The sequence below is a fragment of the Bombina bombina genome, chromosome 2 (assembly GCF_027579735.1).
Source record: "Bombina bombina isolate aBomBom1 chromosome 2, aBomBom1.pri, whole genome shotgun sequence".
In the NCBI taxonomy this organism is placed as follows: Eukaryota; Metazoa; Chordata; class Amphibia; order Anura; family Bombinatoridae; genus Bombina; species Bombina bombina.
Genome location: NC_069500.1, coordinates 520,127,256 through 520,133,579, shown reverse-complemented (window position 1 = coordinate 520,133,579; position 6,324 = coordinate 520,127,256).

Genomic DNA, 6,324 nt, shown 5'->3' with positions numbered 1-6,324 from the left:
TTACACCCTATAACGACAAGTTCCGTACCGTCGTTTGAGAGCAGTAGTTATGAGTTTTATGCAACAAAACTGTTACATAAAACTCATAACTAAAGAGTTACAAAGTATACTAACACCCATAAACTACCTATTAACCCCTAAACTGAGGCCCTCCCCATTGCAAATACTATTAATCTGCAGCTCCCGACATCGCAACCACTAATACAATTTGTTAACCCCTATTCCGCCGCTCCCCGGCATCGTCACCACTATAATTAAGTTATTTACCCCTAAACCACTGCCCTCCCACATCGCAAACACTATTTTAATATTATTAACCCCTAATCTGCCGTCCACCCACATCGTCCCCACTATACTAAAGTTATTAACCCCTATTCCTCCGCTCCCCGACAACTCCACCACTATAATAAACCTATTAACCCCTAAACCACAAGCCCCCCACAACAAAATATACTAAATTAAACTATTAACCCCTAAACCGAAAGCCCCCACATCGCAATAAACATTTAAACTAGTAACCCCTAAACCTAACGCCCCCTAACTCTATATTAAAATTACAATTTCCCTATCTTAAATTAAATTAAAAATTCAAATTAAAAAAACTAAGTTTAAACTAACAATTAAACTAATATAAATATTAAAATAAAATTAAACTAACTACCAATTAAAGAAAACTATGATACACATTAAAAAAATCCTAACACTACTATAAAAATTACAAACTATCGGCTAGATTACGAGTTTTGTCGGTAAAGCTGTGCGTTGCTAATGCTCAGTTCCAGCTCACCGCTCACCTACAAACAACACTGGTATTACAGGTTTTTTTCAACCCGGCGTTAGCCTCTAAAAAGTGAGCGGAGAGCAAAATTTATCTCCACATCTCACCTCAATACCAGCGCTGCTTACGGTAGCGGTGAGCTGGAAAAACGTACTCGTGCACAATTTCCCCATAGGAAACAATAGGGCAGATTCGGCTGGAAAAAAACCTAACACCTGCAAAAAAGCAACGTTCAGCTCCTAACGCAGCCCCATTGTTTCCTATGGGGAAATACATTTTATGTCTGCACCTAACACCCTAACATGAACCCAGAGTCTAAACACCCCTAATATTACACTTATTAACCCCTAATCTGCCCCCCAACATCGCTGCAACTATATTAAATTTATTAACCCCTAATCTGCAGCCACCAACGTCGCTGCCACTATAATAAAGTTATTAACCCCTAAACCTAAGTCTAACCCTAACCCTAACCCTAACACCACCCTAACTTAAATATAATTTAAATACATCTAAATAAATTTACTAGTATTAACTAAATTATTCCTATTTAAAACTAAATACTTACCTATAAAATAAACCCTAAGCTAGCTACAATAAAACTAATAGTTACATTGTAGCTAGGTTAGGGTTTATTTTTATTTTACAAGCAACTTTGTATTTATTTTAACTAGGTACACTAGTTAATAAATAGTTATTAACTATTTAATAGCTACCTAGCTAAAATAAATACAAATTTACCTGTAAAATAAACCCTAACCTAAGTTACAATTACACCTAACACTACACTATAATTAAATTAATTACCTAAACTAACTACAATTAATTACAATTAAATTAAATAAACTAAATTACGAAAACAAACACTAAATTACAAAAAATAAAAAAGAAATTACAAATTTTTAAACTAATTACACCTAATCTAATCCCCCAAATAAAATAAAAAAGCCCCCCAAAATAAAAAAAATTCCCTACCCTATACTAAATTACAAATAGCCCTTAAAAGGGCCTTTTGCGGGGCATTGCCCCAAAGTAATCACCTCTTTTACCTGTAAAAAAAATACAATACCCCCCCAACATTAAAACCCACCACCCACACACCCAACCCTACTCTAAAACCCACCCAATCCCTCCTTAATAAAACCTAACACTACCCCCTTGAAGATCACCCTACCTTGAGACGTCTTCACCCAGCCGGGCACAAGTTGTCCTCCAGAGGGGCAGAAGTCTTCATCCGATCCGGGCAGAAGAGGACCTCCAGACGGGCAGAAGTCTTCATCCAGGCGGCATCTTCTATCTTCATCCATCCGGAGCGGAGCGGGTCCATCTTGAAGCCAGCCGACGCGGAGCATCCATCCAGACCGACGACTACCCAACGAATGACGGTTCTTTTAAATTACGTTATCCAAGATGGCGTCCCTTGAATTCTGATTGGCTGATAGGATTCTATCAGCCAATCGGAATTAAGGTAGGAAAAATCCTATTGGCTGATGCAATCAGTCAATAGAATTGAGCTTGCATTCTATTGGCTGATTGGAACAGTCAATAGAATGCAAGCTCAATCCTATTGGCTGATTGGATCAGCCAATAGAATTTTTCCTACCTTAATTCCGATTTGCTGATAGAATCCTATCAGCCAATCGGAATTCAAGAGACACTATCTTGGATGATGTCATTTAAAGGAACCGTCATTCATCGGGAAGTTGTCGGTCTGGATGGATGCTCCGCGCCGGCTGGCTTCAAGATGGACCCGCTCCGCTCCGGATGGATGAATATAGAAGATGCCGCCTGGATGTAGACTTCTGCCCATCTGGAGGTCCTCTTCTGCCCGGATCGGATGAAGACTTCTGCCCCTCTGGAGGACCACTTGTGCCCGGCTGGGTGAAGACGTCTCAAGGTAGGGTGATCTTCAAGGGGGTAGTGTTAGGTTTTATTAAGGGGGGATTGGGTGGGTTTTAGAGTAGGGTTGGGTGTGTGGGTGGTGGGTTTTAATGTTGGGGGGTATTGTATTTTTTTTTACAGGTAAAAGAACTGATTACTTTGGGGCAATGCCCTGCAAAAGGCCCTTTTAAGGGCTATTTGTATTTTAGTATAGGGTAGGGAATTTTTGTTATTTTATTAGGGGGATTAGATTAGGTGTAATTAGTTTAAAAATTTGTAATTATTTTTTTATTTTCTGTAATTTAGAGTTTTTTTTCGTAATTTAGTTTATTTAATTAGATTGTATTTAATTGTAGTTAGTTTAGGTAATTAATTTAATTATAGTGTAGTGTAAGGTGTAATTGTAACTTAGGTTAGGGTTTATTTTACAGGTAAATTTGTATTTATTTGTATTTATTTTAGCTAGGTAGCTATTAAATATTTAATAACTATTTAATAACTATTCTACCTAGTTAAAATAAATACAAAGTTGCCTGTAAAATAAAAATAAAATAGTAAGGTTAGGGAACCAAAGGGGGTTTGTGACATTAAAGTCAAGTGTAGAATTATACACTGGATAAATCAAATAGCAAATGAAAATAAATTACACTTTATTAAACAAATATGCTTGAAACAGACGTTACTAATAGGAGATGCTGATAAGGATAATGAATCCAGGGTCTAGTAACCTCTGAATAGTATTTCAAGAAATCCTTACAGAACCAGCATTCCCCCACTGGTAATAACACAAGTAAAATGGGTGGTATAGTGGGCTAATGAAAAATGGGAAAAGTCACTTCCATGTTTCAATAGTTAGCAGCCTCTATTCTATAGCACCCAAAAGTTAAAAACGTAATTGGATAGGGCTAGTGGACTAGGTGTAGCGTGTCTGGTCATAAATGTAAATTAAATCAATAGAAATAGGATAAAGTAGTTAGCAAATGTAGGGGTAGTTACACTCACATAGACATACACATCTATGAGCTAGCTATGCGCTCAAAGGCGTCCTCCTACCTGCGTACTGCTCTGATTGAACAGAGTCAGCCGATTGCTAGCTAGAATCCCTATCGTTTAGAACTTGTCACACATACAATACATAACATTCAGAGATACTCGCTACTATATATAGTGGTGGAGATTAGCTGAGATAAACTATCAGCTTACTATATTCACTCTGTTAGATACAAATTGTCATTAGGATACAAAATCACAAGCTACTTAGTAACCTTGCATTTAGCGTAATAGCGTATATGCTTATTCAGGATAACAATGTATCAACATTCCGACATATGGTCACACATATAGTGCAGATTCTAAGGCGGTATTAAGCTTACAAACCGCTAACATTAACTTAAAATATGTGTGCGTTAAGACCAGTTTGGATCGACCACGCTGTTACACCAAGGCCACGCCCACCGATGCGTTTCCGTCACAGAACGTGACTTCGTCAGGGCATAGGGCCAGCCCAGCGTTTGATACGGCTAATTATAGCGATCCGTCGTCATGGCAACGTTTGTAATCAGTTTGCAATAGGAGGTGTAAACTCCGCTATGGCCTCAATGTTTTCGCAATCTTTTTTAGCAAGATGTACTAAATGTATATCCTATTCAGCCTTAAAGGATTTGCCAAATAAATAATCATGTAAGAACATTCAGTACACATAAAATGTATGTTTCTCATTTCTTGTTTTACAAAGCGCTCATGTATCAAGTTATATTATACATTTGTTTGGTTAACATGTACAATTATAGAGCATTAGGTTTCTCTGATGTCATCAACATCTTAGAGAGGGGCATATATTTATTTATTACGGAGGATGTCAGTTAGCATTACAAAAAATGGCCAAGGCAGTATGCGCTGATAGTTATTATGTTTATATTATGAAGACAGTAATAATATGCTCACTGGATTTGATCTCTAGGTAAAATTGCTTCAGTTACCTATAGCAGTCTACTTAGACACATTAAACCTGATTTATCATACAGAGTTTTATATTAAACCAAAAAAAATTGGTGGTCTGAAAGGGGTTGTAGATAAGCTATATACTTTTTCAGGGAAGGGATTTTCTTCATCTATATATAAAATTATGTACCAATCAGTGTCAAAAATTGGTATTTATTTGTATTATTAGTTTAAATAATATCAAATCAGTTATGCACTGTTTCAAGATTATGTATTGATTCATCCTCTTTGATTACTTCATATTAGGTAAAAGAAACCCTAAGCTGTTTGTTAGTTATGTATATTTGTAACCCCAGTGTATATATTTCAGTAGTCATCAAGAGATTGCTTCATAAATCAAAAAGAGGGGCATATCTACTTATTAGCCATATTCTATAAGAAGCATTTGTATGATATTGCTTCATTTAGTCCCCTAGGTGCGGTGGATTTTAATTCATGAATCCATCTACATTCTTTCTGTAGTAACATTTTAGTAATATCGCCCCTTCTCCCTTTCAATTTTATTTGCTCAATTGCACAGAAATAAATTTCATATTTATGTCCCTGATGTTCATTATTCATATGTTGTGCTACGGGTACATTTCTGTTCCATTTAATGTCACCTATATGTTCTAGCACTCTGGTTCGTAACTCTCTTGAGGTCTCACCCACATAGATTTTTGGGCATTTGCACATAGCGATATATATAACTTGCTTAGATCTACAGTTTAGAAATTCTTTAATTTCATACTGTTTTTCTGTGTCGGGATGTGTGAAGGTTTTTGTGGGGGTCATGTTCTTACAGGCTTGGCATCTTCCACATTTATAGAAACCTTTGGTTTCTCTCAACCAAGTTCTTGGTGGATCTTTTGAGTAATGACTCTCCATAAGTATATCTTTAAGGTTTTTAGACCTTCTATACGTTATCATTGGTTTTTCAGAGATTACCTCTTTAAGGTCTTCATCTTCTTGAATAACATGCCAATGTCTTTGGATGATATTCTTTATACAGACATTTTTGTTATCGTATGTTCCGATTATTCTTATGGACTGTTGTTCATTTGTTTGTTGTACATTAACTTGGTTACTGGTTTCCAATAGTGTAGTTCTATCCAATAGTTTAGCTCTTTGATAAGCCTTTTTAAGGCATCTGCCTGGGTACCCTCTTTCTTTAAACCTTCTTCGTAATTCCCTCGCTTCAATTTCAAAGTCTAGTTCTGTGCTACAATTTCGTCTAGCTCTTAGATATTGGCCAAACGGAATGCCACTTTTTCAGTTTCTTTGGGTGATAGCTCTCCCATTTGAGAAGACTGTTAGTAGCTGTCTCTTTTCTGCACAATTTTGTATTCAGCGTACCATCACTCTCTTTTCTAATCTCTAGATCTAGAAATGAAATTTTAGTTGAATCTATGGTTGAAGTATACCTCATTCCATCTTTGTTGTTATTCAGCCATAGCATGAACTTTTCAAAGTCATTTTGTGTGCCTGTCCATAGAATTAGAACGTCATCTATATATCTAATATATAGATCCATATATTGCATATATGGGTTCACATCTTCATTTAGTATACTTTTATTCTCAATCCACCCCAGGAACATGTTGGCATAAGTGGGAGCACAGCAAGTGCCCATTGCTGTGCCCCTTTTCTGTAGCTAAATCTTTTTGTTGAATAGAAAATAGTTA